The sequence below is a fragment of the Gossypium arboreum genome, chromosome 7 (genome assembly GCF_025698485.1).
Source record: "Gossypium arboreum isolate Shixiya-1 chromosome 7, ASM2569848v2, whole genome shotgun sequence".
Taxonomy (NCBI): Eukaryota; Viridiplantae; Streptophyta; class Magnoliopsida; order Malvales; family Malvaceae; genus Gossypium; species Gossypium arboreum.
Window position 1 is genome coordinate 45,920,869 of NC_069076.1, and position 20,373 is coordinate 45,941,241.

Here is a 20,373-nt window from a genome sequence, read left to right on the forward strand (position 1 = left end):
TAAGATGACAAAGTCTACTGGGTAAGTAAACTTATCAATTTTAACGAGAACACCTTTAATAATACCCTTAGGAAATCTAACTATTTTGTCAGCCAATTGTATGCTTATCCTAGTCTGTTGGGTTTACTGAGACTGAGTCGTTTAAACATTTTATAGGGCATAACATTTATACTTGCCCCTAGATAAGCTAAAGCATTATTCACAGATAAACTACCAATTAAACAAGGAATTGTAAAACTCCCTGGATCTTTCAATTTGTTAGGTAGCTTATTCTTTAGAATAGCTGAGCAGACTGCATTGAGTTCCACATACGATGTAGCGTCTAATTTCCTTTTATTGCTCAGAAGTTCCTTTAAGAATTTTGCTGAGTTGGGCATCTGCGAAAGAACTTCAATAAAGGGTAAGTTAATATGTAATTTCTTTAAGAGTTTAACAAACTTACCGAATTGTTCTTCTGTTCTGTCTTTCATCATCGCTTTAGGATATGGCACATGAGGTTCATGATTCGTACTTACCTGTTTGGGGTCATTATTGTTTACCTCTTCTCGTCCTTTGTTCATCATGTTGTTTTGTTGTATTTCTGGCTCGGGTGCAACGAGTCAGTCCTTATTTTGAGTGCTAATTGCATTGAGGTGTTCCCTTAGATTAGGTTCAGAATTACTTGGTATGCTACCTTGTGGTCGTTCGGAGATTAGTTTGGATAGCTGGCCTATCTGAGTTTCGAGTCCTTGGATCGATGCTTATTGATTCTTAAGTGCTGTCTTGGTATTTTGGAAACGAGTTTCTGACACCAAGATGAATTTAGAAAGCATCTCTTCAAGGTTTGGTTTCTTCTCTTGTTGATAAGGTGGCTGTTGAAAACCCTGAGGATTTTGTGGCTTTTGACCCAGGAGAAATTTGAGTGGTTCCTCCAACCTGCATTATAGGTATTACTGTATGGGTTATTTTGAGATCTAAAGTTATTATTACCCATATAGTTGACTTGTTCTTCTTCAGTTGTAGGATTGAAGGATTGGTATTCTGTATGCACACCTCCTCTGCTTGAGTCACACCTCATTACTGGATGTACCTGCGTAGAACCAAGAAAACTATCAATCTTTTTATTGAGAAGTTCTACCTGATTAGAGAGCATGGTGACTGAATCGATGTTATAAACGTCGGCTATTTTCGTTGGCTTTGTCCTCATAACTTACCACTGATAGTTGTTTAGTGACATCTCCTCTATGAATTCATAGGCATCTTTCGATGTTTTATTGTTGATGGTTCCGCCAGCAGCTACGTCAATCATTTGTCTTGTCGAGGGATTCACACCATTGTAGAACGTTTGAACTTACAGCCAAAGCGGTAACCCATGGTGAGGGCATCTTCTCAGTAAGTCCTTGTATCTCTCCTATGCATCGTAAAGTGTTTCTAAATCCATCTACTTAAAAAAAGAGATATCATTACGTAATTTAGCCGTTTTAGCTGGCGGAAAATATTTTAGTAAAAATTTCTCGGTCATTTGTTCCCAAGTAGTGATAGACCCTCGTGGTAACGAGTTCAACCACTGCTTGGCTTTGTTTCTCGGTGAAAAGGGAAATAACCAAAAAGATGAGTGGCATCATCAGAAATGCCATTGATTTTGAATGTATAGAAAAATTCAAGAAAATTCGCCAAGTGCATGTTGGGATCCTCATCCTGCAAACCATCAAACTGAACAAACTATTGTATCATCTGAATTGTGTTAGGTTTTAGTTCGAAATTATTTGCAGCAATAGCAGGTCTAACTATACTAGAATTAGTTCCTGTTAAAGAAGGTTTAGCATAGTCATACATAGTACGTGGAGCAGGATTTTGATTAGCTGCAATTGCAGGAGGCAGTCGATCACCTGGGTTTTCGACCATCTCTTCGGTTGGGGTTTGAGTATTGTCTTCTCACTCGTTCTCCGTGTATCGTAAACTACAACTTATTTCTCTTTGATTTCTATGAATTGTGCGATTGATTTCTGCGTCAAAAAGTAATGGTCCTGACGAGTTTCTTCTAGTAATAAACTATAAAAACCTGCCAACAGAGAGAAAAAGTAAATTAACAAATAATAAAATAAAATAAAATTGCAAGAAAAATAAATGGCTAAAGTAATAAAAATTTAGTGTTCCTAATATTTCAATTCCCCGGCAACGGCGCAAAAAACTTGATCGCGTGATTCGTAACAAGTAATAAATATTTATAATGAAGATCAAACCTAGACTAACTATTATCACGGCGAAAAGGCAAGCGCACCTATCGAACAATAGTGTAGTAATGGCAAGACCGGGATATCGTACCCAAAGGAACCAAAAGTACTAGAAATAACTATCTTTTTATTATCTAGCCTAATAATAAAAGGGTTTGGTTATTAAACTAATTATCTAAACTAATTAACTGATTTAATTAAAGCGAAGAGAAAAATTGGAAAAAGACTTGAAGAAAGCAATTGATAAAGACGAGACCCAAGGAGCAATCTACCTAGATTTCACTTGTTATCTGACTCTGAACTGGACGATTTATTCACTTGACTTGATCCGTGAGATTCCTTAACCTATGTTATTATCCCTTTTGAGACTAATAACGTCTAAACCTCAGTTGAATTAATCAAAATTTCTTTCTTAATTAAAACCCCTAGGAAAACAGTAAATCACTCTATAGACTCCCATTTTAAGTTTCACCTTAATCCGGAAAAATCTTGTAACCCTATTTCTAGGCGTTCGATCTACTCTGCTTAATTATGCCAAATCTACTCTTAGGTAGGGTGTATTCCTCCTCTGCATAAGCACATCAAATCATGAATTAATACCCGGAATATCAATTCAAGCATTAAGAACACATAATTAAGAACAAATTAAGTATTTATCATACAGTTCAGATAATAATAACAAGATCCATCATAGGTTTTATCCCCCTTAGGTATCTAAAGGGTTTAGTTCATAATAAAATAAGAGTACATCTCAAAAGTATAAAAATAAAAAAACATGAAGAAAACTCTAAAAAGCCCCTGAAGGAATTCTGAGAGAGATCTTCAGTCTTGGAGTAGCTCCGGCTTTTGGGATGGATCGTCTAGCTTCCTTCAAGTAATTCCTGGCGTGTGGGTCTGTATTCCAAAAAAGTTCTAGAAGAGGCCCCCTCTCTGGGTCATACTTAGGGTGTTTATATAGGTTTTGGATTGGCTTGCTTCCTCCTAAGTACCCTTTTTCCATGTAAAATACAACTCTTTGAAAAAGGGACACGCTCTTGTGCCATGGCCGTGTGACGTAATTGCCAAGTCGTGTTCGATCCATTAAATTGTCACGACCGTGTGGGCTCAATGGCCAGGCCGTGAATCGTGTAAACCTTGGTCGACACCTCCGAAGGCCACGGGCGTGTGAGATGCCCGTGTGGTAAGGCTTAAGCTGTGTGATCTTCTCGATTTGGTCCATTTTGTCCCTTTTTAGCTTGTTTTTGGCTCCTTTTGACTCTTGGTGTTCTCTTGAGTACAAAACATGAAATAACCGGATTAAGAGCACCAAAATCCATAAATCTAGTAATAAACATCCATAAATATGCTAAGTATTTGGAGTTAAACTATGTATAATTTGGCATTTATCAACATTCCATGAAGCCTTACAGTCTCAGAAATATATAAGTCGGCTAGTTTCTCGAGGGAGTAGTCAGTATGCACTGGTATGAAATGGGTCGATTTTGTTAGTCTATCCACGAAAACCCATACTACATCTTTCTTTTTCGGGGTTACCGGCCAACCTGTCACTGTTCCATAGTGATCTGATCCCACTTCCACTCGGGGATCATTAAAGGCTGAAGTAGACCCGAAGGTACTTGATGTTCAAGCTTTACTTGCTGACATACTAGGCATTTAGACACAAACTCTGAAATGTCTCTTTTCATACCTGACCACCAATACATTTTCTTAAGGTCGTCATACATTTTCACACTACCCGGGTGGACGGATAAATAATCACTATGTGCCTCTCTTAGAATCTTTAAGAGAAACTATCAAAATCACTTACTTGAGAGGGCTTAAAATTGCTGAAATTTTTGAAGCTTTCAAACCCCAACAATGGCTGATTTTCTGTCAAAGAGGAAAAAAATGGATGAAGAAGTTGAATACTAGGTTTTAAAGTATTATTAAAATACATATTATGACATCAACCAACCTAACCCTTTGACTAGTTACCCATTCTTATCTCATGGCCGGCCAAGCTCTTCTAATAGGGTCTAATTGCCTTTTAAATTCCGCCAATTTTGATTCTCTAATAAAATAACACCTTTAGCTATCAATCTAGGATTTTTACACTTTATGCGATTTAGTCATTTTTTGCAATTAGGCTCACAAACGTCAAAATTAACTTACCAAATTTTTCATGCACTAATATGTTCATGCCAGAACGTCAAAATAATAATAAAGTAATCTTTTAATTTTGGATTTGTGGTCCCGAGACCACTGTTCTGACTAGGCCCTAAATTGGGCTGTTACATCATCTGCAATGTCATATCAAGACTGTCAAACCTCTGAGCGCAATATTGCTCAAAGCGAGTGAGCCACTCGGAGATGTCCTCTAAAGTAGGAGTAGTAGGAATAGGGCAGTGACACGAATGTGGATGCTATGATAGGTCCTCGTGATAGAGAGGAACATCATCAGTGAAGTCTTTGGGTTCATTCTGAGTGTCAGAATGAAAAAATCGATACTGAGGGGGATCTACTCCATGACATCATTCGATCATCCTCATGTGTATCATGCTAAGATTCCCTGTGGAGACATCTAGCCAACAAGTGTGAGTGTGGGGAACTGCTCCGGTGTGTCTAGGAGACAGAAGTTTCGAGCGAGGTGAGTCACATAAAGGCCTAAACAGATGGGGCCCTTCTTGTGGCGGTCAGTCTGATGGCAGAAGGCTAGAGCGATGAAGTATGCCAAATCAAATATATGCCCGTGCTCCATGCTCCATAGAAAATAAGCATCATGAATGCTAATGACTCCAATGCTCTCTCTCCTACCTGTCAAAGTGTGAGCTAAAAATGCATGAAGGTACCGTAAAGCTGGAAAGAGAGAGAAGTCGCCTTCGAGTGACTCATATCATAAAGTGTCTAGCTCACTGTAAGATCGGTCCAACAACATGATGGCGCATGATAAATGTGCCGATGAAGTTGAAAGAAGTTCTCGGTGCTCATAAATTCCTTTATGTAAAGTCCCATAGTAGCACCAAAATCGAGGATGTTAATATGGCGCACCAAACCACCAAGTCGAAAGGTGATGGTGACGAGCTTGTCATGAGTCATCATGACCTACTGTACAAGAAACATCGTGCAGAACTCCAAGGTAAGCTCCATGTAGGTGGGCTCGATGATGGAGAAAAATCTGTCCCACGAGCTGTGGCAATAAAGGCACGAACATCATCAGCCAGTCAAACCTGCTCCAACAAGGCCCAATCAATACAGCGACTTAGGTCGAGTGGTCATACGTGAAGGAGATGATATAAATCCTCCTAGTGGCTCGTCAAAAATCAGAGATAGGGGCAGCGGGCCTCGGCGAAAGCGTTCGAGGAGGAGGTCCCACCATGGGTCTTCTACTTTTTCGAAGTGGGGATGGCGATCTTGGATTTTCCACGAGTGTTTGTCATGGTGCGCTTGAAAAGGTAAAAAACTTTCATTAATAAATAAAGCACCACCAAACAAATATGCAAACTAGAGCTGAGAAGGAAGTAAAATCCAAGTAGTCCAAGTATTCAATTACTCAAAAGCAAAATGTACGAATACCTAAGCATGCAAAATCCATATATTAGAACTAGTGCAAAGCAATCTAAAGAACAAAAACAAATCATGACATCCTTAAAATAAATTTGATAACAAGAAGAAATAAGAATAATAACAAGTAACGAAGTAAACTAATCATATTAGAAATAAAACCAATAAGCGAAATATATAAATAAGTAAACAATCTAATGTTAAGAATAAAAAATCAAATAGTAATAGAAGCAGTGAGCAAGTCATTTAATTAAAGAAAAGCAATAACTATTATATTAATTTAAGCAGTAACAACTAGAATTAGAAAAGAAAAATGGCTAATAATAAATTAATAATAATAATAAACAATAAAGAAATAAAATAATCTAGCTAATACTAATAATACAAGATACGAAAGATATAAAGATATAAAGAAAAGGGAAGGGCAAAAGAGGAAAAAGGGATAACCGACGGTGGTAGGGCAGTGTGGAGGCGCGGTGGTCCACGGGGAACGGTGGCCGAATGGTGAGGGTTGGGTCATATAAAGGAAAGGAAAAAAGAAAGGAGAGAGAGGGGCGATGTGGTAGGCGAGGGGACTAAGGAGACGGGGCTAGTCCCACTGAGAAAAAGGGAAGGGGAGGTGTGTGGTTGGGGATGGATGTTGGTTGTTCGGCGCGAGCGAGTGGGGGTAGTGGAGAGGGAGGCCGAGGGAAAGAAAGGAGAAAGGAAAGGAAAGAAAAAGGGAAGATTCTGTTTGTGAAAGAAGGAGAAAGGATGAAGGAAGGGAGGGTGCATCGAGGGTAGGGCGATGGGAACAGTGTGGAAGTAGGTGGTGGCTGAACGGTGAGAAGGGAAAAGGGACAGCGGTGGCTTTGGGAAGATTGAGGATGAAGAAGACAAAACAAGAAAGGAAAAAAATAAAAAGGGGATTAGGGTTTAAATGGGTGACACGATCGTATGAGGCCCGTGTTGGGCCACATGGCCATGTCACACACTCGTCTGTTCTCTCTTTAGCTCGTGTGCGTTTTAACACTACACACCCAGTCTTCACACGGCCTTGGACAAGCCCTTGTGTCTAGGTGGTGTGGTGCACACAGCCGTGTTGCATGGCCATGTGCATTCTCCTTCACTTTTCCCACTCCTGTGTGACCTTCCACACGCCCATGTGGCTCAGCTGTGTCTCCCACACAGCAATGTGCCTTGCCCGTGTAACTCTCTAACTTGTTTTAAAATTGAAAAATTTAGCTCCAGGTTTCACACGGCCTAGGACGTGCCCGTGTGGTCCACACGATCATGTCACATGCCCGTGTGGACTATTTTAGGCTGTGTCTCTATTGACTTTTGGAAAAATTAAGTCCCAGGCTCCACACGGCCAAGGACACGCCCATGTGTCTAGGTCGTGTAACTTACTGTCAATTTCTTTAAAAATTTAAAACTAAGTCTAAAAATTCCACACGGCCAAGGACACACTCGTGTGTCCAGGCCGTGTGGGTTTTAAAAACTCAAAATTTTTTTATTTATTAATTTTAAAAATATCATTAGATAAAATTAAGAAACTAGCAATGTTAATGCTTGGGTTGCCTTCCGAGAAGCGCTTATTTTAAGTCTAAGCTCAACTTACCTCGTATTCGCATGATCACGGTGGTTCGCGGAGTCGAATCTCCTCTTTCTCATTGTCCATTCTTTAATTAAAATAAGGGTTGAGTCGAGTAATATTTACCTTAAAAGTGCCGAATTTAGAATGAGTTACCTCAACTGTACCGTATGGGAAGACATTCAGTGCCGTAAAAGGAGTTTCTCCGTTTGTATTAAGCTTTGCAATGGCAATTCGAGGGTCTGTTTTATCTAATAACACCTAATCCCCAACCTTAAATTGGTTTGTTCCATCCTTATGCTCGTCATGGCATCGCTTTGGTTCTGCATTATGTATTCTCGGTTTCTCCTTGACATGTGTCTGCCATTCATCTAGTTCATCGATCTGTAGCCTTCGTTCTTCATGAGTTATTCTATTTTTTTCGCATGAGATGGAACGTGGCTCTATCACATTTTTTCGAGGTGTTTCCTGCAAAGAATGTTAGCTACAAGGTTACTCATATTAACAGAAGTCGTATATTCATCTCGATCACTACATGTCCTAACAAAATCATGAGCTTGGAGTTTAATCTTGTCATCACCCACATGAAGTATCAATTTATCTATACCAACATCAATGATGGTTCTAGCAGTTGCTAAAAAGGGGCCGACCTAGAATTAAAGGTACATTACTATCCTCATCCATGTCTAAGACAACAAAATCACTAGGAATATAAATTTGTCAATTTTGACAAGAACATCTTCAACAATACCCCTAGGAAATCTAATGGTTCTATCTACCAATTGAATACTCATCCTAGTTTGTTTGGGTTTCCTAAGACCTAGTTGCTTAAACATTTATAGTGCATGACATTAATACTAGCCTTTAAATCAGCCAAAGCATTATTCACATTTAAACTACCAATTAAATAAAGAATAGTAAAACTCCCTAGATCTTTCAATTTGTTTGGTAGTTTATTTTGAAAAATGGCTAAGCAAACTCCATTTAGCTCCACGTGCGACGAATCATCTAACTTCTGTTTTTTTCTCAAAAGCTCTTTTAAAAATTTTACGGAATTGGGCATCTTTGAAAGAGCTTCAATAAACGGTAAGTTAATATGCAACTTTTTCAAAAGTTTAAGAAATTTACCAAATTGTTCATTTGTATGGTCTTTCTTTATTGCGTTGGGATATGGCACACGAGGTGTATAACCGTTACTAACCGGTTTTTGCTTATTTTGGCTTACCTCAACCTTACCTTTACTCACCACACTTTCTTGCCTTGGTTCTAGTTCAAATTCAACTAATCCTTCTTTATCTCGAACAGTAATTGTATGAAACTGCTCTCTTGGGTTAGTTTCGGTGTTGCTAAGCAAGCTACCTTGTCGTCTCTCTGAAATCAACTTAGCAAGCTGACCTATTTGGCTCTTGAGCCCTTGAATCAAAGCTTGTTGATTTTTAAGTGTTGTTTCGGTGTTTTGGAAACAGGTTTCTGACACCAAAATAAACTTTTTTAGCATCTCCTCAAGGTTCGGCTTCTTCTCTTGTTGGTCAGGTGGTTGAAAGCTTGGAAGGGGTCGTGGTCTCTGGTTTCCTTAACCACCCAAGATAAATTGGGATGGTTTTTCCAACCTGCATTATAAGTGTTACTATAAGGATTATTCTATAGTCTAGAATTATTACCCATATAGTTGATTTGTTCGTTTTTTGTGCTAGGGCTGTAGGATCGACATTCTAGATTGTTTATCCCTCCTCTATTTGTATCGCACTACATCATCGGATGTACCTACGTAGAACCATATAAACCATCAATTTCTTACTTAAAATTTCTACCTGATTCGATAGCATGGTGACCGTATCTATGTTAAAAACACTAGATGCTTTCATCGGCTTCGTCCTCATGACTTGCCACTGATAATTATTCAGTCACATCTCTTCTATAAATTCATAGGCCTCTTCAGGTATTTTATTATTCAAGGTACCACTGGTGGTTGCATCAATCAATTACCTAGTCGAGGGGTTCAAATTGTTGTAGAAAGTTTGAACTTGTAACCATAGAGGTAACCCATGGTGAAGGCACCTTCTCAATAAATTCTTATACCTCTCCCATGTATCATATAGAGTCTCTAAATCCATTTGTACGAAGAAAGAGATATCATTCCTTAACTTAGCTATCTTAGCCGGTGGAAAATACTTCAATAAGAACTTTTCAGTCATTTAATCCCACATAGTGATAGAACCTCGTGGTAGGGAGTTTAACTACTGTTTAACCTTATTTCTCAATGAGAAGGGAAACAACCGTAGGCGAATGGCATCGTCAGAAACGCCATTTATCTTGAAAGTGTCATAGAATTCCAGAAAGTTGGTCAAATGAGTATTTGGATCTTCATCTTACAAACCATCAAACTGAACAAATTGTTGAATCATCTGAATGGTGTTCGGCTTTAGTTTGAAGTTATTTATAGCAATAGCAGGTCTCACAATACTCGATTTAGCCCCAGTTAGAGTGAGCTTGGCATAATCATACATAGTACGAGGAGCAAGATTCGAATTTACAAGATTTGCGGCAACAACAGGAGGTAGCTGATTATTTTGATTTTCAGCTATCTCCTTAGTAATATTAATGATGTCCTCTTGCTCTTCCACTGTACTTTGTTGCCTCTGCCTTACTTTTATACAGTTTCTACGAGTTGTGCTTTCAATTTCGCTATCGAATAGTAATGGTCTCGACGGGCTTCTTCTAGTCATACACTAAAGGAACCTGTCAGAAGCAAACAAAAGAAAAATTAGAAAACAAAAATTATACTAAAAACAAAAATAAAATGCAATAAAAGTAAAAATGGCTAAATTAATAAAAATTGAGCGTTCCTAATATTTTAGTCCCTGGCAACGGCGCCAAAAACTTGATGAGTCACTAAACTAACTAAAATTACAACAAAGGTAGCACATTTATCAAATAGTACTATAGCTATGGTGAGTCGGAATATCGTATTCACGAGGACTAAAAGTACTAGTAATTACTATCTTTTTATTATCTAGCCGATAAATTGAGGAGATGGATATTTAATCTATAATTAACTAAACTAATTTGATTTTTAATCTATAATTAACTAAACTAATTACTAAGGACACGACAGAAAGTGAATTGGGAAAATATTTGAAGAAAACCAATGAGATAGACAATAACCAGGAAAGAATCCACCTAGACTTCACTTATTATTCTGGATCTGAATTAAATGATTTATTCACTTGTGCCTGGATCCATAGAAATCCCTAAATTATATTAATATCTCTTTCGAGAGTAAGAAAAACTGACTCTAGGTTGATTAATTGAAATCTCTTTATAATTAAAACCCCTATTGTCGCATTAACTCGATCTATGGATTCCCTTATTAGATTTGACTCTAATCCGGTAGATTTATGTCGTCCTAATTCTAAGATTGCATGTAACTCCACTCAATTATGCCAGATCTACTCTTAAACAGGGACTTTTGCTCCATTGAAATAAGCACATCACACTTGAATTAATATCCCGAAAATATTAAAGCAAGAAATAAGCATACATAATTGAAAACAAGAATCAAGTATTTATCATGTAATTCAGAAAATCAAATAATAAGATCTATCATAATTTTCATCTTCCTTAGGCATGTAGGGAATTTAGTTCATAATTTGGGATGGAAATATCTCAAAATTAGAATAACAACAAGACATAAGAAACCCAATAAAACTTTGAAATAAATTTGAATGAAGATCTTCAATCTTGAAGGAGATCTACTACGGCGTTCTTCTAGTAATTTCTTCGTTCTACTCTGCGTGTTCCCTTTAGTCATCTTTAATATGTATTTATAAGATTTAGAATGCTCAGAAAACCTAAAAATTGGGTTTTTTTCACATAAAAGAGAAGAAAGGCTCGAAATCGACATGGGCTGGCACATAGGCATGTGGCTAGCCCGTGTGGTTCACATAGGCATGTGCCCAGCCCGTGTGAAAATACCCAGACTGTGTGGTTCCTAAAAACAACTCTTTTTGTCCAAATTTTGGCCCGTTTTTCGCTCCTTTCACTTCCCTATGCTCATTTAAGTATAGAAACATAAATTTAAAGAATTAGGAGCATCAAATTCACTAATTCACATAATAAATCATCCAAAAACATGCCAAGAATGGAGTTAAAACATGTTACTTTTATGGTTTATCAGTCATATATATCTATTTCTAGCAGGTTACCACATTTTGATCTGGTAGTTAGTCTGCATATATTCTATAAAGTGACATGATCACTTAGCAGTGTGTGGGGTTAGATGTGTATTTAATACCCTAATTGATGTGCAGGGATGGTCAAAGATGGTGTGTAGTTGTTGGGGGTAGGATCTGAATCTGTAACTGATATGCATATGAATCTGTATTTGTTATGCATCGATGTTTGTATTAGTTCCGTAATCTGTTAAAGCATGTGTATTTGATTTATTGTATGTAATAAGTTACACACTGAGCTGGTAAGCTCACTTTCTGTTTGTTTGGTTCTCAGGTAATCCTTAGACATTGGACAGATCGGTGTGACAAGAGCTTGGTTTTACTTCTTTTTTTTTTGCATTTCCTTAAATTTTGTCCAGTTAAATCTATTTTCATACCGTTGGACTGGTTTGGATTTTGAGGACTATTTTTAATTCTGATTTTATTTTTATTTTTCATTTAGAACAGTTTAAACATTTTTAGATGATACCAAACCTATATGCAAATGTTGGGTTTCAAAAACAAATCGTGTTTCCCAAAATTTTATTTAACTAAAAATTACACTGCAATACTAAGTGATTTTATAAGTGATCATCAACAAAATTTATCATGGAGTTTTATTCACGGCATGTTAGCTTTAATTATTTTACTGTTTCAAAATGGTTTCAGGATTTTTTTTTAAATGATTTGGTAACATCTCCAAATTTGATCATAATGTCTAGGCCGAATTTAGGGTGTTACAGTTTGTAATACTAAAGTTCTATCCAGTTTGCAATACTAAAGTTCTATCCCCGTGACAAAAACATACTAATTTATTTTGATAATAAAGAAAGAATAACTATTTGGTATATTGACGTAAAAATTTTGAACTCAATAAGCAGAGTTAAAATTTTTTCATGCGTCTTTAGATTATATTTAAAAAATTAAAATACTAAAATAATAAATAAGACATGTGGCAAGATGTTTGTTGTGAAATTAAAATTTTCATTGTCCTTCGACTAGATAATTACCTCTAATGAAATGGGATGCCAAACTATAATTTCTCTATGCTGAAAGTCTCTATTTCCTTTTCGTTTTACTTCAAGGTGTAAACTTTTATATATTTTTATTTTTATGATAGTAAAATATTTAATTTCGATATTAATATTAGTAGAAACAAATTATTAACTGAGATTATGTTTTTAAATGTGAATTAAAAAGAAAATTAAAATATGAATCATCGGAAATTGTCACTTGACACGATAGTTTTATCCATTATCAATATGTGTCTTTCTATTATAATTTTTCTTTAAACCGGAGTAAAGGAAATTTTGGAAATATTCGAGAAATTGCAATATTTTTCTAAATAATCTTAAACTTACCATATTTTTCTAAATACTTTTTAAAGAACAATATTTTTATAATAATTTGATATGTATAGTTTACATTAATATTTTTAAAGAAATAATTATGCATAATATAACACAAGGTGATATTCTAAGTACTCGGTGTCAAAATTCTAGACTTTTTTCATAGGATAAATTCTGCTTTCAGTCCCACTACTTTGCGAATGTAATGGATTTAATCCCTATACTTTAATTTAATCATTTTTAGTTTATATACTTTCTATATTTCAAAATTTTAGGCCTCACTAAACAAAAATTGTTAAATTAATTAAGCTAATTTATGCTATTTCCAAAATCTAATGCATCAAACTTATTATCATATATGAAATGTCATGTTAGCCTATTATTTCTACATATTACTCATTAAAAATCCAATTAATGGATTAACGATTGTCACTTGCGTCAAGACTGTTTTCAAATTTTAAAATGTATAAAGACTTAGAATAATGCAATTGGAGAATATAGATAAATCTATAACTGTACGCATAGTATTAAACCAGTAATTAAATTTAATCAAACGGATTTAACTACTACTGTTTAGGTTAAGAATAAATTTTCAAAATTTAAAAAGTACGAGGGTTAAAATTGGCTAATTTTAAAAATACAGGGACGATATTTAATTAAATTAAGGTTCAAAGACTAAATCCACAACTTTCGAAAAGTATAGGAATAATCACATAATTTAACATTTTCATATGACACAATTGATTTATCATTTCTATAGAAATTAAGATTATGAAAATTAGATAATAGAAAAACATTAAAATTAGTATTTAAAAGATATTATTTATAGAAACAAAATGTAACATCCCAAATAATAGAAGGTTAGCTTTTTAGAAATTAAGAAAAACTAAATCCTAGCTTAGGAGCTTGGTTGGAAGGGTAAAAAACTAAAGATCAAGCCTTATGAATTGTTTTTTTTAAATTTTATTTTTCCCCCAAACTCTCAAAAGACCCAACCCACGTTAGTCATCCTACATTAATATCTTTCCTTACAAATGGGCTAATTGCCATTAGACCTCAAACTTTTTTATTCAACCCAATTCTTTTAAAGTCTCTCCCTAATTCAATTAGAAATCCTATTTGTTATTTTAGCAAATAAAAACCCTACCTCTACTCTCATCTTCACATAATCTCAAGAATACCCTTTATTACAATCTTATTCTCAAAACCTTGTTATTGGAAATTTCCTTGAATTCTTGAATCTTTGCAATCAAGCCCTAATCCTTTGTCTTCATCGAATCCTTGGATCTTGTGTTGATAACTCATTAAATTCTTGTCAAAATCCGTAAGTATTTCGTTCCCTGCTAATTAAGACTTTTCAATTTTAGGTGACAAGTTAAAATAGATTAATCAAACTTATTATTAAATCTTTATTGATTTTGTCAAAAACCCCTTTAAATATTGAAAACCCATCAATAATCATCGCGTTTGGTCAATTGAAAGACCCTTGTAGGTGTTTGGATCAAGCTTGAACATGAAGTGGTCTCTTGAAATCTCGAGAAAATAAGGTGGGTGACTTTTTACAAAAAGTCAGGTTAAAATTCGAAACTACCCAAGTACACACAATCTACCATACGGGCGTGTGGCCTACCCGTTTGGGACACACGGTCCCTCACACAATCATGTCCCTTGTTTTCCCCTTGCAATCGTGCTTCGTGCACGGCCTGGACACATGGCCATGTGGCTCCTGCACCTACACTTCTTCGCTTCGCACACGGCCTGGGGCCACTCACATGGGATGGACACACAGCTGTGTGGCCTTTGAAACCTAAAATTTATAGTTTTGCCTAATCCTTACTTATTTTATGCGATTTAGTCTCTGGTTAGGTTTTTAATGACATCTAGAGAACTAGATTATATAATTAGGCCCAGGATTAGGATAGAATGAATAAACACATGGGTGAATGAGTTTATGATTAATGATATAAATTTTTAAATGATATCATGACTAACAATGTAATATGATTGCTTAGGAACGATACTTTAAATCTGTGAATCATTTTATGTACATACTGAATGATATATATATGTATGCCAAGTATATGTTTCGCTCATCGACATGTTTCTACTATAAGATGAAATACTGAACAATCACTGAATGAACGTACTATAATATCTTATTACTTTGCACATGCATGAGGGGAAAGATTATGGAAGGTGGAAGATATGACAGTTTATACTGCATATATGTTAGTCTGTTGTGTATTGATAGATTCGCAGATTTCAGCTGCGAATTTTATACCTAGTATCCACGACCTTCTTTGATAGCTTTTATGCATCTTTGTTTGAAGCATTTAAAATTTTTAATTAGGTGTTTGCCTCTAGTTAATTAATTAATTTGTTACTAAATTTAAAGTAAGATAAGTTACATTTACTTAATATAATAAAATATTTTGTATGAATATAATTTATTAATTATTTATAATGATAATAATTGAAAAATAACTTATTAATTTAACTATTTAAAACTATGGCTTTGTTTGGCAATTGACTAGAAATTGATTGCTGATTGCAGTGACTAATTTGACCAATTGATTCTAATAATTGATTCTATTAACTAGTTTGACTAATTGATTCTAATAACGATATTATGATAAACAATTATATTCATTTAATATTTTTAACTCAAGTATTTATAAATTTAAATTTCATTTACTTACAAATTAATTTACTTTTTATTTTAATATTATATATATTTCATATATTATTACTAATAATTCTAAATATTATATTTCATTACTTATTATTATATATTAGAATTTTTAATATTATTTTCCCACACCATAAAAGTGAAAAATATCATTTGAAGCCAAGGTCAGTATCCATTCTCAGACACATAAAAATATATGTACTGTATTAGAGTTGAATTATTACAATGAAAAAGTTGATATTACGTGTCACAGCTTGATTTATTAAACTGATGACTAACATCCTGAAAATCTGACAACATATAATTTTCCCTTTGAAGAGGTAAACATGTGGGTTTGGAAATGTTGAAGCATATTTGTGGAAAGTCAAGGACCTAACGTAATCTAAAATACTCTTAATTATTATTTAACTACTCTATTTTTAGGTTTGTTAGGCAAAAAGACACAGATTATCCCTTAATTTAATGGTGGCTGGCCACGGCCATGACGAAACTAAGAAACACTAGAAAAATATTGATTCTTCACTCCAATCAAAAAAGCCTTCAAATCCGCTAGATTCAAATTAGTTGTTGCATTATCATGAGTGACGTACACTTGGGTGTTACAAGAGTCACGCAAGTTCAGAATACTTTTAATAAGTGTTTTGAGACTAAAAAGCGCTTTTAAGAAAAGTTCAGAATTTTTGTTTTTATATTTGGCCAATCATCACTTTAGAAATATTTTTATTTCAAAAATATTTTTAGAATAATTGTTATAATTAACTCTTACTCTTTTTATAATATAATTATTGATAAATTTTAATATAATGATAATTTAAATTTAAATTATTTTTAATGTAAATAAATATCGAATCAATAAGTGACAATTAAAGATTCAATAATTGTTCAATGGTTACCTACAATAAATCTTGGTTTTGTCTCAATTATTGTAGTTTTAATTGTCATTTGCACTAATTGCGACCATCAAATTCATTCAAAAAAGAACTCACGATGTTAATGTGTTTTGGAGACTAATCAGCTCTTTGGCAAAAAAACAAGTCTTATAGGCTTAAAGAGAAAGGTATTTGATGGGTAAAGGGCTGTTGATATGATCACACATAAAGGCTATAGTAATCATAATATATATAGGTCATTGAGTGATTTGAGTCTTTATTGAATAGGGGATCATTCTTATAAGCATGACTTCGTAGATATATATTGTGAAAATTAAATTGTGTAAATAATTGACATATGTTCTTTTAATTAATTGTTCTACAAATTAATTTTAGGTGTTCTAATCAAAGTTAAAACGCTCTATTTAACACACGCATATAACAATTCTTATAATCAAATTTTGAACAATTTTTAATTTTAAATTGCACCTATTTTATTTATTTATTACTAATAAAATGTTATTTAAACTTCATCATTAAATAATTTTTATATTCTATTATTACTAGGAAGCTGGATTACTAGATCAGCTCAAACCTAGTTTGAGTTAAACCGAACCTAGTTCAGGAAAAACCTCAAAAAGAAAAGTCATCACTCAACTTGTATATACCTATCAATCTCTTAAATTAGATTTGTTTGTCTTGTTTTGATCCACTTTAAATAAGTTATACTCCCACTTAGGCTAAACATGTGACACTTCTAAAAGGCATCATGTAACACCCTTAACCCATATCCGTCGCCGGAACAGAGTTATGGAGTATTACCGAAATAAACAAATCAAAAAAAGACATTTCAAATTATTTAACATTCATGTCAGATATTATTCATAAAGTCCCTTATATGAGCCCTCGTGACCCAAAACATACATTAGAAACAAGTCGGGATTAAACCAGATACACAAAGAATTTTTCACGAAATATCAAAGTTTTTCCTAGGTATAGGGTACACCGCCCGTGTGGTCAAGCCGTGTGGTTCACACGGTCGAGAGACACGCCCATGTCACAGGCCGTGTGGGCATTCGAAATAGGGACACATGGCCGTGCCCCAGCCCGTGTCCAATTTAGGGTGGTTACTGATTTGGGTCACACGACCAAGCTATATGCCCATGTGCTAGGCCATAAGAGCATACTGACTTGCATTAATTAGGTGCAGGGGTCACACGGCTAAGCCACACACCTGTGTGGCAGGCCATGTGTCACACACCTGTGTGGCAGGCCATGTGTCACACACAGCTGAGACACATGCCCGTGTCTCCTCCTGTGTGAAAATATTTGGGTATTTTGTTTTGCAATTTTAAAGATGCAAGGGACATACGGCCAGATCACACGCCTATGTGCTAGGTTGTGTGTCACACATGGCTGAGACACACGCCTGTGTCTATGCCCGTGTGGACGAAAATAGGCTATTTTCAATGCCACTTTTCTCACCCACTTTGTCTTCCACCTACAATGCCATTTTAACACATTTCCAAGCCAACACAAAATATTCAAATTAAGCCAAAATCAAGTTTTATGCATGACTTATCATCACATGTGTCCATGTATTCAAACTTACCTTATTGACCCAATTCACATATATGTATATTTTGCCAAATATGCTAACTCAACCCAATCATCCATGTGATTTTCATCATTTAACCATTTCAAACTCACAAATCAAACATATTAAGGGAATATATATATATATATCAAAATTTACCAAACACAAGCCATACCAATGGCTAGTTTTAACCAAGCATGTACATGTCATCATTGGCCAATTTAACCTATACATGCCATTATAACCAAAATGAGTTTACTTTATATACCGATGAGTCTGAGGGATAGTGTGATGTGGCTCCAACCAGCTTTCAATCTATATGATCTTCCGAGTACTATAAAACAGAGGAAATAAAGCAGAGTAAGCTTTTAAAGCTTAGTAAGTTCGTATAACAGGAAATTTACTTACCATCCATTTACATTTAAGGTAAGCACACAAAATTCATATAAAGAAATTGGTAATTAGCCTAAACACATATATCCTCAAGAAACATGTTAGTCATGTACTTCATGTGAATAACAAGAAACAAGGATGAACTCATCATGTAATAATTTTCATATCATATATCCATATAACATGTACATTTCCACAATGATTCATCTCAAGTTCATATTTTTCCCATGTCAAAACTTTGCCCGTTGAATTTAATTGAAATATCAATAGATACACAGATAGTACACATAAAGTGTACAAATCTATAATTCGTCAATTCATATTCAGGAATGCTATTACGAGCACATAAACGAAAAGCTCTCTCTCGAGTCATATAACGGGAAGCTCATGTGAGCCATGTAACAGTAAACTTATCCAAGCTATTTAACGGAAAGCTCATAAGAGTAAATAACGAGTAGCTACGAAGAACCATTAATCGGGAAGCTCCGGATAGCCATATATTAGGAAGTTCAAACGAGCCATATTGAGAAGCTCACAAAGAGCCTTTAATCAGGAAGCTCACGAAGAGCCATATATCGAGACGCTCATAAGAGTTGCGGTGTGTCCACAACACATGTAGGATCACAATCGATCGGGATGCTCTGAAGAGCTATTAACGAGAAGCTCGAGAGGGTTGATAGCAAGACACTGTTTCAAGCTGTGGTGTGTCGGCTACATATACAGGACCACAACCAATTCAGGAACCCTGTATCCATCGAAATTTCATATATTTAAACGGAACTTAAGATTTATCGGGCTTTATCGGATATGTAATCGATTTCATATAAATAGAAATTTCACAATTCACATATACAACATTCAATTGAAACATATAAACATACACAATTTGGTTACACGAACGTACCTCGATAGTTGTTCGTGTATGCAAAGTCTACTAATCCGACACTTTTTTCTTTTCCACGATCTGACTCCGTATTTGATCTATCCGTATCTAGATGAATGAATTTTAACATCAATTTAATACAATTCATATTAAATTTAGTCCAATTCATACCTTAGGTAAAATTACCATTTTGCCCCTATACTTTTATTTAATTACGATTTCGTCCCTAGGCTCAGAAAAAGAAATTCATGCAATTTAATCCATATTCCAAACCTAGCCGATTTTTACATATAATTGTTTCAACCTGTGTATTTCACAAAATTTAGAATTTTTCTATAACTTTTCCATTTTTTACAATTTAGTCCCTACATCACAATTTCATCAAAATTCACTTTACAAAAGTTGTTTATCTATCAACAACCTTTCATTTTCTACCATAAAGTTACATAATTCATTTATATTCATCCATGGAAAAACCTTAGTACCTTAATAACTTTACAAATTAATCCCCGAGATAGCTAGATTAAGCTATTACGATCTCGGAAACATGAAAATTTCTAAAAACAGGACAAGAATACTTACCCAATTAAGCCAAATAAGCTTGCTTGAGCTCTTTTCTCTTAGCTAGGGTTTCCATGTTTTTATTTAGGAAAGATGATGATAAATGATGATATTTTTCTTTATTTTATTATTTATCATCTTTTATCTTTTACATTCCAATTTCATCCTTTTTTTTTAATTAATTTTTTCGTGGATAAACCATCATACTTATCTACTAACTCCTCTTAATGGTCTAATTTCCATATAAGGACCTCCAATTTTAAATTCCATAGCTATTTGATCCTTTTAGCTACTAGAACTCAACTTTTACATTTTATGCAATTTGGTCCTTTATCAAATTAGACATGTATTCAATAAAATTTCTTATCGAAATTTTCGTACGATATTTCTATTATAATATATATCATAAAATAATATTAAAATAAATTTTCTTTCCGGACTCGGATTTGTGGTCCCGAAACTACTATTCTGATTTTACTGAAAATGGGCTGTTAC

At 34.7% G+C, this 20,373-nt stretch overlaps 2 non-coding genes across 2 annotated transcripts; both read left to right on the forward strand.

Annotated features, from left to right (window-relative positions):
• The first annotated feature begins 1,346 nt into the window (after positions 1–1,346).
• LOC128296004 (small nucleolar RNA R71) lies at positions 1,347–1,453 on the forward strand. Its single transcript, XR_008286552.1, has one exon. It is a non-coding gene; the product is annotated as a small nucleolar RNA R71 (small nucleolar RNA).
• Positions 1,454–9,366: 7,913 nt separating this feature from the next.
• LOC128296052 (small nucleolar RNA R71) lies at positions 9,367–9,473 on the forward strand. Its single transcript, XR_008286600.1, has one exon. It is a non-coding gene; the product is annotated as a small nucleolar RNA R71 (small nucleolar RNA).
• The last annotated feature ends 10,900 nt before the right edge of the window (positions 9,474–20,373 follow it).